Here is a 15,842-nt window from a genome sequence, read left to right on the forward strand (position 1 = left end):
AGTCAAACGGCGAAGCGGAACGTTTTGTCAGAACCTTCAAGGAGCAGATGGCCAAACTTCGCTCCGCACACACCAGGTTCAAAAATGGCTGTGAGCACTGTTGTGTCTAGACAAGACAGCCTAGACACAATGAGAGGAAGCCGAAAGGCACGCGCTAAGCCAAAGCAGGGTGCGTGAGGTCTGAAACAGGATACGTTATGAATGCTATAAAGAAAAGTACGTAGCTTCTGGAATACTTAACTTTAATCCATCCTTTTGGTACATCTGGAGATTGTGGCGATACAAGTGAGACTCTTTAGATGCATGCAATGTTACTAATGGCGCCTTGCTAGGTCGTAGCCATTGACTTAGCTGAAGGCTATTCTAACTATCTGCTCGGCAAAGGAGCTAGGCATCGTCAGTGTGCATCGCTAGCTACGTCGTCCGTACAACTGGGCGAGTGCTAGTCCGTATCTCGAGACCTGCCTTGTGGTGGCGCTCGGTCTGCGATCACTGACAGTGGCGACACGCGGGTCCAACATGTACTAATGGACCGTGGCCGATTTAAAGCTACCACCTAGCAAGTGTGGTGTCTGGCGGTGACACCACAAGCACTATGGGACTTAACATCTGAGGTCATTAGTCCCCGAGAACTTAGAACTACGCAAACCTAACTAACCTAAGGACATCACGCACAGCCATGCCCGAGGCAGGATTTGAACCTGCGACCGTAGCAGTCGCGAGGTTCCAGACTGGAGCGCCTAGAACCGCTCGGCCACCACGGACGGCTCACACACCAGGGATTAAGCATTGCAACTGTTTCTCACCTCCTATCGTTCGCACACACGACATGGACCATCGCCGGAGGAACTGCTTCATGGACGCTGCCATCGGGTACTGCTCCACCTGCTCCACCCTCCTCAGCATCCGGCGCTGCTGGAAGGCCGCAAGTATCGCTTCGCGCCTTACGATGTCGTCTTTTACAGCGTTCTTAGCGGCAGCAGATGGTGGACGCGAGGTGAGGTCGTCCGTCGGTTTGGCTCTCTCTTGCATTTATCTTATTTCAGGTCCAGATGGCTTGCAGCACCGACATCAAAATCAACTTCGCCTCTGTCGTGTTCACGATGATTTTTCAGTCTCTCTTCCCCAAGATTCACGGATCCAGAGGACAGCGCGGCAACAGCAGCCGCCAGAGGGTTTCCTCACGACACCGTGGGACGACCGCATGGAGGCAGAGCCTTCTCCTCCCACGCCTCTTCTCGTCCTACTGATGGAGCTCGACCTGCCCCCACTGCAGCAGTCGCTGCCTTCTTCATCTGGTTCATGGCATCAGCAGGTGGACGCGTACCCTTCTGGTCGTTACCCGGAGGACATATCCGCCAAAGCGATGCTATGACTGCAGTTCCCTCTCTAAATCCTCGCACGAACGAAAAAATTGCTGACATCGAAATAAGTGTCCAAGAGTAGAAAAGCAACTGAAATGACTCAACAGAGGAAAGTCCACTGGACCTGACGGGATACCAATTCGATTCTACACAGAGTACGCGAAGGAACATGTCCCCCTTCTAACAGCTGTGTACCGCAAGTCTCTACAGGAACGGAGGGTTCCAAATGATTGGAAAAGAGCACAAGTAGTCCCAGTTTTTAAGAAGGGTCATCGAGCAGATGCGCAAAACTGTAGGCCTGTGTCTCTGACATCGATCTGTTGTAGAATTTTAGAACATGTTTTTTGCTCGCGTATCATGTCATTTTTGGAAACCCAGAATCTACTCTGTAGGAATCAACATGGATTCCGGAAACAGCGATCGTGTGAGACCCAACTCGCTTTATTTGTTCATGAGATCCAGAAAATATTTGATACAGGCTCCCAGGTAGATGCTATTTTCCTTGACTTCCGGAAGGCGTTCGATACAGTTCCGCACTGTCGCCTGATAAACAAAGTAAGAGCCTACGGAATATCAGACCAGCTGTGTGGCTGGATTGAAGAGTTTTTAGCAAACAGAACACAGCATATTGTTGTCAATGGAGAGACGTCTAGAGGCGTTAAAGTAACCTCTGGCATGCCACAGGGGAGTGTTATGGGACCATTGCTTTTCACAATATATATAAATGACCTAGTAGATAGTGTCGGAAGTTCCATGCGGCTTTTCGCGGATGATGCTGTAGTATACAGAGAAGTTGCGGCATTAGAAAATTGCAGCGAAATGCAGGAAGGTCTGCAGCGGATAGGCACTTGGTGCAGGTAGTGGCAACTGAGCCTTAACATAGATAAATGTAATTATTGCGAATACATGCGATAGCGGAACAAACACTGGTAGCAGTTACTTCTGTAAAATATCTAGGAGTATGCGTACGGAACTATTTGAAGTGGAATGATCATATAAAATTAATTGTTGGTAAGGTGGGCGCCAGGTTAAGATTCTTTGGGAGACTCCTTAGAAAATGTAGTCGATCAACAAAGGAGGTGGCTTACAAAACACTTTTCGGCCTATACTTGAGTATTGCTCATCAGTGTGGGATCCGTACCAGGTCGGCTTGACGGAGGAGATAGAGAAGATCCAAAGAAGAGCAGCGCGTTTCGTCACAGGGTTATTTGGTAAACGTCATAGCGTTACGGAGATGTTTCGCAAACTCTGCAAGAGAGGCTCTCTGCATCGCGGTGTAGCTTGCTCGCCAGGTTTCGAGAGGGTGCGTTTCTGGATGAGGTATCGAACATGTTGCTTCCCCCTACTTATACCTCCCGAGGAGATCACGAGTGTAAAATTAGAGAGATTCGAGCGCGCACAGAGGCTTTCCGGCAGTCGTTCTTACCGCGAACCATACGCGAGTGGAGCAGGAAAGGGACGTAATGACAGTGGCGCGTAAAGTGCCCTCCACCACACTCCGTTGGGTGGCTTGCGGACTATAAATGTAGATGTAGACGTAGATGGCCGCATGGCGGGGTAAGACCGGAAGCTTCACGTCCCCTGCCGCCCCCGCCGTGGTCACACTCCCTACACAACGACGGTCCGTGGCTTTTTCTTTTTTTTTTTGGGCGGCGTGGGGGGGGGGGGAGGGATGTTCCGTCGTAACGACAAGCGCCGGCGCGAAGATGAAGAACTCAAGAGCAGAGAAGGCAGTGAGACGACGTCAGCCAGTAGTACGCTGATTAGGACAGCACCACGACAGGAGCGGCCTCTAGCCGAAGACAATATGAGCACCGCTCCTGCACGCCTCGGCCGCACAGTAGAAGGCGGACACTAGTAGACTCGGACTAGAAGAGATCACTAGAGGAGCTGTTACTTGTGATCCATATGCATTACTTGCATGGACATTCTATATAGGGAAAGACATTATTTGCATGTCGCCAACAGCTTGTGACACGGCATTGTAAACCAGAGTTGAGTATGTCAATCTACTTTATTGTAGGAAAAACCAGTAATGTGATTTGCTTGTATTGTTGTATAGCTATCCGAGAAAGCAGCATCCTTTAGGCGCTATACGAGGCGCATTCAAGTTCTAAGGCCTCCGATTTTTTTCTCCGGACTGGAAAGAGATAGAAACATGCGCATTGTTTTAAAATGAGGCCACGTTCATTGTCAATACGTCCCAGAGATGGCAGCACCGTACGGCAGATGGAATTTTACCGCCAGCGGCCAGAATGAGAACTGTTTTAAATACTTAAAATGGCGACGTTTTCCTTTCTTGAACAGCGTGCAATTATTCGTTTTCTGAATTTGCGTGGTGTGAAACCAACTGAAATTCATCGACAGTTGAAGGAGACATGTGGTGATGGAGTTATGGATGTGTCGAAAGTGCGTTCGTGGGTGCGACAGTTTAATGAAGGCAGAACATCGTGTGACAACAAACCGATACAACCTTGGGCTCACACAAGCCGGTCTGACGACACGATCGAGAAAGTGGAGAGAATTGTTTTGGGGGATCACCAAATGACTGTTGATCAGATCACCTCCACAGTTGGCATTTCTGTGGGTTCTGTGCACAAAATCCTGCATGACGACCTGAAAATGCGAAAAGTGTCATCCAGGTGGGTGCCACGAATGCTGACGGACGACCACACGGCTGCCCGTGTGGCATGTTGCCAAGCAATGTTGACGCAAAACGACAGCATGAATGGGACTTTCTTTTCGTCGGTTGTGACAATGGATAAGACGTGGATGCCATTTTTCAATCCAGAAACAAAGCGCCAGTCAGCTCAATGGAAGCACACAGATTCACCGCCACAAAAAAAATTTCGGGTAACCGCCAGTGCTGAAAAAATGATGGTGTCCATGTTCTGGGACAGCGAGGGCGTAATCCTTACCCATTGCGTTCCAAAGGGCACTACGGTAACAGGTGCGTCCTACGAAAATGTTTTGAAGAACAAATTCCTTCCTGCACTGCAACAAAAACGTCCGGGAAGGGCTGCGCGTGTGCTCCTTCACCAAGACAACGCACCCGCACATCGAGTTAGCGTTACGCAACAGTTTCTTCGTGATAACAACTTTGAAGTGATTCCTCATGCTCCCTACTCACCTGACATGGCTCAGTGACTTTTGGCTTTTTCCAAGAATGAAAGACACTCTCCGTGGCCGCACATCCACCAGCCGTGCTGCTATTGCCTCAGCGATTTTCCAGTGATCAAAACAGACTCCTAAAGAAGCCTTCGCCAGTGCCATGGAATCATGGCGTCACTGTTGTGAAAAATGTGTACGTCTGCAGGGCGATTACGTCGAGAAGTAACGCCAGTTTCATCGATTTTGGGTGAGTAGTTAATTAGAAAAAAATCGGAGGCCTTAGAACTTGAATGCACCTCATATAAGAGACAAGTCTGCAGGACCCCACACACCCAATAAAGAATGAATGGAAGACGAATGCATGGGGAAAGTAAAGCTTGCTACCGAGAAGTGCCCAGGAAAGAAAAGAGCGTGCTATAGAAACAAATGACGTAAGATAGACTTCATTACATCAGTGCTACGAAAACGAAGACAGCAAATCAAACAACCTGTTGATAATACTTCAAAATCAGATTCAGACTTTTCACATCATGACAGTAGCTCAGATATAGATATTGGCTTACTATATGGCAAAGAAATATCCGAAGAAGGAGAATAACAAGAGATTGGAACTTCAAGTAAGAGTCAGAGGAACTAACATGGTACACTATTAAGTAGCTACCTATGTAGCTCAGGCTCAGTAATTGAGGTCTTATCTACTAATCTTCCTTTGGTGGAGAAGACAATATTCTTATTTTACAAGTATTTTTAAGCACTATGTTCAAATTTGAGAGATATTTCAGTTCAATATTGTATTGACTTGGCTACAGTACTACAATGTTACAAAGGGTTATACGTATGTTATCCCATTTTTATCCAAGGTTCTCTCAAATGGTGCAGCAACACTCACTCCGGGTTTTGCTCCAATTTGTGGGATAAATCCTCTCAAGTTTTGTTTCCACTCATTTGTAAATTTCTCGTTAGTTAATGATCAGACAGAGCTGTAATTTGAATTGGTTATAAAAAACAACGCAGTCTATGACTTCAATTTAAAATCACAGGAAAATCTACCCCTCGTTGACCAGAATATTAGAAAAACTGAAAATTGCGAGGATTTACCCCTACATACCCTACTATATTTTCAATCTTATCGTCCTCTGCTGCACTATGAATAGCTTATTGCCTTTTGGGAAGATGTATCTAGAGAATCTGTATTTTCATGGTCTGTATTAGAACTTCAATTTATATGCCTACTGAGAATCTATGTGGGTTTTGTTATGCATTTACACAGTTTGAGTAAAATGTAATAATTATGTTCAGGACCTCTGTTAATTATTTTATACTTCCTAAGCCATTCATTTATTCGTGAATGTAAGATAGTTGTATGCTGGCGTCCCGATTCTTTTCGATACCCGTTGCTAAAATCTTTGTCCCATCAGTGCTAAGTCAGTGTCCGAATATTCAAATCTGCACTCGTACACAACTATTTCCGTTCAGTAATAGGAAATACGTCGTTCAGTACAGTCTTGAACACTGTTCTGCTGTGGGAGACTACGCATTGCGTTTCGTCGTACAACAGTGAGAGATCTTGTGGAGAATACGGCACTGAGTTATCTCCCACTTTCAATAGTATGTGCGGGTTTTGTTATTGGATTTCGTCATGTTCCTATTTGTCTGACGAAGTATGTTAGTGATAAATATTTTCGAGTCCAAATTCAGTAGCTGCAGTCACACGCAAACATCCTCACAGCACTACTTTTCGCTATAAGCTCAAAGTACCCAAGTTATATGATTTCTGGGTTGGACTTCATGGCCACTGAGCAACTGTTGATGTTCAAGTACATAGTTGTAGAAATTCATTCATCGTTGCGCATATTTACGTAAGTATGTATGTCGCCGTGACGATTTCTTTCGTTAGTTGTGATCAGATCGCCATTCAAATGAATGCAAGAGCGTCAATATTCAAATGGTTCAAATGGCTCTGAGCACTATGGGACTTAACATCTGAGGTCATCAGTCCCCTATAACTTAGAACTACTTAAACCTAACTAATCTAAGGACATCACACACATCCGTGTAGCAGCAGCGCGGTTCCGGAGCGAAGCGCCTAGAACCGCTCTGCCACAGCGGCGGGCGTGAATATTGATATTTTAGAGTATAGCTTCATAGATCAGCGCTCTGTTCATCCATTCACAACTGTAGGTCAGTTTCGTATCATCACAGGCAATCTCCTTGGTGTGTCCGCAGGAGGTCGTGCTTCTTCGAGAAGGAAGGATAAAGCATGAACAAGAGCGGGTAGTCGCCGCATTGGGCACCTTCTGTGGTGACAGAAGGATGTGACTCTCGTAGGACAGGGTGTTTGTAGGACTTCTCTTGCAGTTTCTATCAGATATAAGAATTTGGGACACTTTCTTGAACACCCTGCACATCGAGGCTATGTGTCCACAGAGAGAGAAGAGTCACCAGCCACAGTGGTCAAGAAAGCATTAGGGGTTACGTCTGCGAATTTGTTCAACAAGTGGGAATCGCGTAACACTGCTGGATGCCATTGGCGGAAAAGTTCGGCCCAGGAGCTTTTCTGACCTGATTTGTCCTCTTCGGTTAGTTCCACAATGAATGAAAATCCGAATAAGTGCCAGTAGCACTCACGCACCAATGATTCCGCACAAACATGTATGTACGCAGATAGTTCATTCATCCCGAGAATGAAGAATACCGACGATTTTTGCATGTCATTGATAATGATACAGGCAACGTAGACCGTTTACCCACTGCTGAGAAAAAGAGGTCTTAACAAAAGGACAGATCAGTCAAACAACAGGTAACAGAAACATACTTTTTTCTTGTGATATAATTGTAGATTAACAATTTTTTCCTTTACTTGTATTATGAAACTTTGCTTCTTGCTAAATTTTAATGATTCTAGGTCAACGGGAAATACGTCTCTGCCCTCCGGCGTAAGGAATGACGCGCCCTTTGAAGTACACAAGGTTGTTGTAGCTCGTGGCACGTGAAACGTCCCCTTAGAAAAATTATAAATAACTGTGCTGGTAAACTTCTACGTTATTTGATACAGAGACAGCTGAGCAAAACTGAACGTACTCACACATTTCTCCCTTTTCTTATTCTGATCCTCAATAAACTGACACAATATTTTTAGCACAACGCAATCTGACTTTCAATAGTCCCTACAAAAGAATGGCCCTCACTAACAATAACCTATACCTTTCAGGAATCAAAAAAATGGTTCAAATGGCTCTGAGCACAATGGGACTTAACACCTGAGGTCATCAGTCCCCTAGAACTTAGAACGACTTAAACCTAACTAACCTAAGGACATCACACACATCCATGCCGGATGCAGGATTCGAACCTGCGACCGTAGCTCCAGACTGAAGTGCCTAGAACCGCTCGGCCACTTTCATGAATCACTCACCTCACAAAAATCTTGGTTACTCGAACTACTGCAATACAGCGAGCGCCAATACTGCCAGCTAAATAACAGATTCTAACTACTGAAGGCACTAATTACTGATAGGCATAATTAGCAAATGAAAGATTTTGATAGAGAACAAACAATGTAAGGTAAATACATTGTTTGTTCTCTCTCTCTCTCTCTCTCTCTCTCTCTCTCTATATATATATATATATATATATATATATATATATATATATATATATATATATATCAATTCATGACAGCCATCTTTACAAATTTCCTCTAAAGGCGGACACACGTCCAGATCGTCCGCTCTCAAAAACTGTGGCATCTCTCTCCCCACATCCACCACTGCTGGCGGCTCACCTCCAACTGCGCAACGCTACGCACTGTTCACATCCAACTGCCCAACACTACACAAGCGAATATTCCAACAATGAGTCCAACCAGCCACAGACTGCACACAGCACAGTCAGCGATTTTAATACAGAGCGCTACGTGGCGTTACCAACATAAAAACCTAAACAGCCTACTTACACACGTAGTGAAAACGCGACCCTCTGCTGTGTCTGCACATTGCCGTGGCGTAGACCAATTCATTCAAGTGTCCAAATAACCTAAGGTGTAGGAGATTGAAGTCTGGGGAAAGAGCAGGACAAGGTGTGATTGCCTCCTACCTACTCTTCCCCCCCCCCCCTCTCTCCCCTCCCAAATCAGCAGTCCTGAAATCTCTGCGTCAGATGCTCGCGCAACTTTGTGACTAAAGTGTGTTGGTGCGCCATCATTCATGAACCACATTTGTATTCGTTGCTGTAATAGCACAGCCTCCAGCAAGGTAGGAAATACATCAATGAGATAGTCCATGTAACGCACCCCAGTTAACCTTTGTGGCGACACATACAGTACTAATCTATCGCCAAATACGCCTGTATGAGAATTGATTGTAAGACGTCGTGGTCTCCTGACCTTCATTGCTTACATATTCCGCCCTTCCAATCATATTCCGCTCTTCAAGACGCTTCATTCGAACCCAAACTCGATAAGATAAAGCCAATGTTGTATGAATTCATTTAAACGACATGCAAATAACAAGTGCGCACTGGGGTTGAAATACTCGAGGCTGGCGTACACACATACAGTACATTCCAGACACGATGGTCACAGGAGCTTTTAGTTTGGGAGACGCAAACCGCACGCCAGGAGGCTGGTCCCACCCTATCTATGTCGGCCAGTGATCGCCCGTAAGGCAGACAGCGTTAGTCCGAGTGAAAGGGAGAACAACCCCATGTTCGGCTTAAAAGCAAATTCCGCTACATTGTATGGGAGCGGCAAGCCTACGCATTCTTTACAAATACAGCACGCAGTTTCAGACATTATCACAGGCAGACAGCAAACGCCAAACGCCGATGCTACAGATTTCCGGATTGGTCGCCTTAAACGAAACGTCATTCTCCCGTTTTAGAAGAGCAATGCTGATTGGCAGATGATACTCCTGACGCCTTGAGCTGAAGGAGTAATGGAAAATACCACGTCTGGCGTGGAGAGGGGCCGTTCCGATGCCGCTCTTGGAGTGGGAACACGTAACGAGAGTGTGCGCTCTCGTACGTGTACTGAAAGAACGAGGAACAAGTCTCTCCTCAGTACTTCACTGGGAGAGCACCTCTCTCGAGAGCAAATCGGAGTGCGACTCTATATTGAGTCCTTGCGATTAAGCATTGTTCACTGTGTTGGCCGCCACACTTATTGTGCAGTGTGAATGGACAGAGTTATAGTTAAATGCCTGCGAGCGAATTTTGAGTGGCATCGAGGTGGACTGGTTATCTGACCAGTGTACCACGCCAATAGTTAGACTAGAGGCGAATAGTCCTTGACTTCATCAAGGCATAGGGAGAGTTTGATTGGCGAAGGTCAATCCAGACAGAACAAGAGTTATCTAATTTGCCAGCAGCGAGCGGCGCAGACAGCAGTCATCGCAGCTTACGGTATTGGGCGCTACAGCTCTTGTGAGCCCTATATTTCCTCCACAACAATACACTTCACTGCATTTCACACACGACAGCCTCGAATGTACCTATCAACATTCTAACGGATAATTATTGAAGTTGAGTATGCGCGGCTCTCAGCCATTCTGCCAGGTCAATAACAATCTTAAACTTTGTACAGAAATTTCATTAGCGAATCCTATCCTTGATAGGTAACTTCACATTCCGAAAAGAACCCGGAAATAACTTGCCTTGTTCATAACTAAAGGTGCCATTGTGATTTCTCAGAATTTTAGCAAAATAAATAACAATTTTCGTTAGTTTCATGTTTTTCTTAGACTAACTAGCACTACTCCAGTACCCAAGTATCCCATTAGTCATGTAAGAAATTTTGAGAATTTTTGTGACATTTCTTTACAGCGGACGACTCCAGAGGATATATATTGCTGAACGTTTTTCAGGCATTTCGCTTTAGAACGTTAGGAGCGCCTGTGTAACTTCTGTAGTAGTGTCAGGGTGGAAATTGCATCTTGCAGAAGCCTCAGGGTAAAGGGTACATCCCAGATTATTCTGTTGCGCAGAATAACAGAATAGCACCAACACGCTCACACGATCTTTATGGCCTCTATCCTGAATTTATGAATTGCTGATTTACATCTGCCCATACCTGCTGGTTATGGGAATTCGTAAGAGCAGCTCTTGTGAACCCTGCCTCATCGATAAGTGAAATCTTGGATGTGAACAGCGTATCTGCAGCTCACTCCTGCAAAAGCCATTGACAGAACCGCCGTCTGCCGCGATGGTCCTGTGGCCTTGGGGTCTGAACGTTCTGTACATGATACGGGTACAGCAATTTGTTGACGAAACACCCCGCAAATAAGAGAGTGAGACACGCCTTCTGCTGCTGCTAATCGTCGCACAATGATCCCAAGGGTTTACTTCCACTGATTGTACCACATACTCTTCCATGTCGACCGTGCGGTCCGTACGAGGCCTTCCACTGTCAGTCTTCCGAGGTGCAACGGTACCTGTGTCCGTCAGACGCTGTAAAAGTCTGCCGAACGGCTTATCAGATGGGGCTCTGAGCTGTGGATATTTTTCAGCGTGGACGCCACGGGCTCGCAGGCTATACCGATTTGCTAAACCATACCATACCAGGCCACCGTTTCACTTGAGTAGAAGGATTCCATTGCTATCAAGTGGTGGAAGAGAGAAAAAGTAAATGTACTACAACATTTGTACGCACAAATGGGGCAATAACAGTAAGCACATAACTGAACCGGGGTCTGAAAGAAGGTAAAACACCGTGATACGAAACCACGCTTGACAGTACTGTACAATAAGGCACACAAAGACGACGTAAACTAACGCAAGCTACAACACGCCTCGAACCACACAGCTGACTGCAGACCACCCAATGGTACGCAGGGTAATGTGAGTAAGACGACATAATATCTCGCCGACACATTTGACGGAATGCAGCAAAGTAAACAAAAGAAATATTCGGAGTAGGCATTAAAATCCATGGAGAATAAATAAAAACTTTAAGGTTCACCGATGACATTTTAATTCTGTCAGAGACAGCAAAGGACTTGGAAGAGCAGTTGAACGGAATGCACAGGCGGATATAAGATGAACATGAAGAAAGGAAAACGAGGATAATGGAATGTAGTCGAATTAAGTCGGGTGACGCTGAGGGAATTAGATTAGGAAATGAGACACTTGAAGTAGTAAATGAGTTTTGCTATTTGGGGAGCAAAATAACTGATGATGGTCGGAGTAGGGAGGATATAAAATGTAGACTGGCAATGGCAAGGAAAGTGTTTCTGAAGAAGAGAAATTTGTTAACATGGAGTATAGATTTAAGTGTCAGGAAGTCGTTTCTGAAAGTATTTGTATGGAGTGTAGCCATGTATGGAAGTTAAACATGGGGGATAATAGTTTGTACAAGAAGAGAATATAAGAAACTTCCTGGCAGATTAAAACTGTGTGCCCGACCGAGACTCGAACTCGGGACCTTCGCCTTTCGCGGGTAGAGCACTTGCCCGCGAAAGGCGAAGGTCCCGAGTTCGAGTCTCGGTCGGGCACACAGTTTTAATCTGTCAGGAAGTTTCATATCAGCGCACACTCCGCTGCAGAGTGAAAATGTCATTCAGAGAATATAAGCTTTCGAAATGTGGTGCTACAGAAGAATGCTGAAGATTAAATGGGTAGATCACATAACTAATGAGGAGGTATGGAAGACAATTGGGGAAAAGAGGAGTCTGTGACACAACATGATTAGAAATAGGGATCGCTTGGTAGGACACGTTCTGAGACATCAAGGGATCACCAATTTAGCATTGGAGGACAGCGTGGAGGGTAAAAATCGTAGAGGGGGACCAAGAGGTGAATACACTAAACAGATTCAGAAGGATGTAGGTTTCAGTAGGTACTGGGAGATGAAGAAGCTTGCAGAGGATACAGTAGCATGGAGAGCTGCATCAAAACAGTCTCCGGACTGAAGACCACAACAACAACAACGTTTGACGGAGCGCCAGTGCAACGACCAAGTGTGGCGCACTTCTTACTATACTTATGCGTTTATCTCATAATGTATGCGTTTGCGGACCAATGTTTATAGGACTTATTTTTGTTGTTTTGATGAGTACTACCACCTTTCAAAGTATTCGACACTTTTCTTGAACACAAATCCGAATGTTCATCAGAGTAGTGTGTAAGAATTTGAAGTACCTCGGTCAAGCACTTTTCGCTATTGTATATTACATATTTATTTACATATTTAAAGACTGGCATACAAAAACACGCGCATATTCGAATGCGACGTTGTGTCAAAATTTGAAAGCAATCGGTGAAGATCTATCGGACATTTACGATTCTGCCGGCCGGTGTGGCCGTGCGGTTCTAGGCGCTTCAGTCTGGAACCGTGTGACCGCTACGGTCGCAGGTTCGAATCCTGTCTCGGGCATGGATGTGTGTGATGTCCTTAGGTTAGTTAGGTTTAAGTAGTTCTAAGTTCTAGGGGACTGATGACCACAGATGTTAAGTCCCATAGTGTTCAGAGCCATTTGAACCATTTACGATTCTGAACAAACGAACATTTAAATTTTTATTTATACAGATTATTTCTTAGGTTATTCACGGTACAGAATGTGTGGAAACCTGGTCGGATGTAAGAGAGGGTCTTAGGGCGCTAATACGGTCAGGCCATATGTTGTTGTTGCTATGGTCTTCAGTTCTGAGACTGGTTTGATGCAGCTCTCCATCATACAGTAAAGCTGCATGCCCTCGGTAAAAATTAAGGCTGTAGTTTCCCCTTGCTTTCAGCCGTTCGCAGTACAAGCACAGCAAGGCCGTTTTGGTTAGTGTTACAAGGCCAGATCAGTCAATCATCGAGACTGTCGCCCCTGCAACTACTGACAAGGCTGCTGCCCCTCTTCAGGAACCACACGTTTGTCTGGCCTCTCAACAGATACCCCACCGTTGTGGTTGCACCTACGGTACGGCCATCTGTATCTCTGAGGCACGGAAGCCTCCCCACCAACGGCAAGGTCCAATAAATAAATAAAATATGTGTGTTCTCGCGTTGCTGCCAGATGACATTACAATTATGTACAACAAATGTGTGTCTTCGGAAACCATAGAAAAATCATTGGTACTCCACTACCGAACACGTCATAGAAAATACCCTGGTAGTTTCTCTTTTCCCGAATAAACTCTCCTGCACTCCACCTCTTGCTGGGGCAATTGCTTAGAAGTTTCACACATCATCGTTAATATGAGTGCAGAAGCGACACGAATTAGCGGCGCAGCCGGTCACGCACCAGCGATTACTCGCAAGGGAGTCACGCGACTACTCAGCCGTCACGCAAGTGGCGGACCGCCAGATCCAGCAAGCTGCTAGGTGCCAGTCTTCGCAGACGGCTGGATTCAGAGCGGTTCCGTAGCTTCCACTACTTGCAGCCTGACTGTCTCTCGTCTTCTAGCAGCAACAATTCTACACAGAAAATCCAAAGAAACTGGTACCCCTGCGTAATATCGTGTATGGCTCCCGCGAGCACGCACAAGTACCGCAACACGATCGCCGGCCGGGGTGGCCGAGCGGTTCTAGGCGCTACAGTCTGGAACCGCCCGACTGCTACGGTCGCAGGTTCGAATCCTGCCTCGGGCATGGACGTGTGTGATGTCCTTAGGTTAGTTAGGTTTAAGTAGTTCTAGGGGACTGATGACCTCAGAAGTTACGTCCCATAGTGCTCAGAGCCATTTGAACCATTTTTTTGAACCGCAACGCGGCGTGACATGGACTCAATGTCTGAAATAGTCCTTCATGGAATTGACACCATGAATCCCGCAGGGCTGTCATAAATCCGTAAGAGTACGACAAGGTGAAGATCTCATCCGAACAGCACGTTTCCAGACATCCCAGATATGCTCAATAATTTTCATGTCTGGGGAGTTTGGTGGCCAGCGGAAGTGGTTAATCTCAGAAGAGTGTTCCTGGAGCCACCCTGTAGCAATATGGACATGTTGTGTGTCGCATTGTCCTGCTGGAATTTCCCAAGTCCGTTGGAATGCACAATGGACATGAATTAATGCAGGTGATCAGACAGGATACTTACGTACGTGTCACCTGTCAGAGTCGTATCTACACGTATCAGGGTTCCCATATCACTTCAATTGCACACGCCCCACACCATTACAGAGCCTCCACCACCTTGAACAGTCCCCTGCTGACATGAAGGGTCCACGGATTCATGAGGTTGTCTCTATACCCGCACACGTCCATCCTCTCGATACAATTTGAAACGAGACTCGTCCGACCAGAGAACATGTTCAACAGTCCAATGAGGCGTAAAACATTGTGTCGTGCAGTCATCAAGGCTACACGAGTGGGCCTTCGTCTCCGAAAACCTGTATCGATGTTGTTTCGTTGAATGGTTCGCACGCTAAGACTTGTCGATGGCGCACTTCTGTGACGTTGAACGATTGTCTTCGGTCGTCGTCGGTTCCGCTCTTGCAGGATCTTTTCCCGGGCGCGGCAATGACGTTTTACCGGATCCCGATATTCACGGTACACTCGTGAAATGGTCGTACGGGAAAATCCCCACTTCATCACTACCTCGGGGATGCTGTGTCCCATCGCTCGTGCACCGACTGTAATACCACCATAAAACTCAGTTAAATCTTCATAACCCGCCATTGTAGCAGCAGTAACCGATCTAACAACTGCACCAGACACTTGTTGTCTTACATAGGTGTTGCCGACTGCAGCGTCGCATTCTGTCTGTTTATATACCTCTCTATTTGAATTCTCATCCCTATACCAGTTTTTTTGGTGCTTTAGTACATTCTAAGACAAACAAAAAAAGCGAGGCTCGACGAAGGAATTATCCGAATGGGACGGGAATCACTGGATATGATTCACATGTACAGACAAACAATTTCATATCTACCGATTTCCATGCCATTTGGTTAATTTCTTATTTTTTGCTTCCATGTGACAGTCAGGCATTTCTCGCATTTATTGTACACAATACCAATTAATCTAACCTCTGAGCAGTTATTAATAGCCGAAACGAAAGAGACTTGTTCCTGTATACAATATGATAGTTCCCACTTGTAACATGTTGTAGTGAAAAGCAGAGCTAAATCAGCGAACACGAATTTAAAGTCTCTCTCTGTAGAGATGCGTTCACCTTTATTTTATTTTATTTATTTATTTATTTATTTTGAGATTTCTAATGATTCAGCAAGATACGCTGATTTCATAAGACAACATGTAACACTACGAAAAGCGTTGAATCAGCAGACATATTTTCCTCCATTTGCAGCACCTTCAGGTCACCTCGAAAGTAAAATAAGCGTGCTAATATTCTGTGTATGGAAAGTCATCGGAATTCATTGCGAAGAAGTGATTCAGATCCACTTCCCATTTCTTTCTATAGCTTTTTGCTCTCTTGAACAGAC

The sequence above is a fragment of the Schistocerca piceifrons genome, chromosome 9 (assembly GCF_021461385.2).
Source record: "Schistocerca piceifrons isolate TAMUIC-IGC-003096 chromosome 9, iqSchPice1.1, whole genome shotgun sequence".
Taxonomy (NCBI): domain Eukaryota; kingdom Metazoa; phylum Arthropoda; class Insecta; order Orthoptera; family Acrididae; genus Schistocerca; species Schistocerca piceifrons.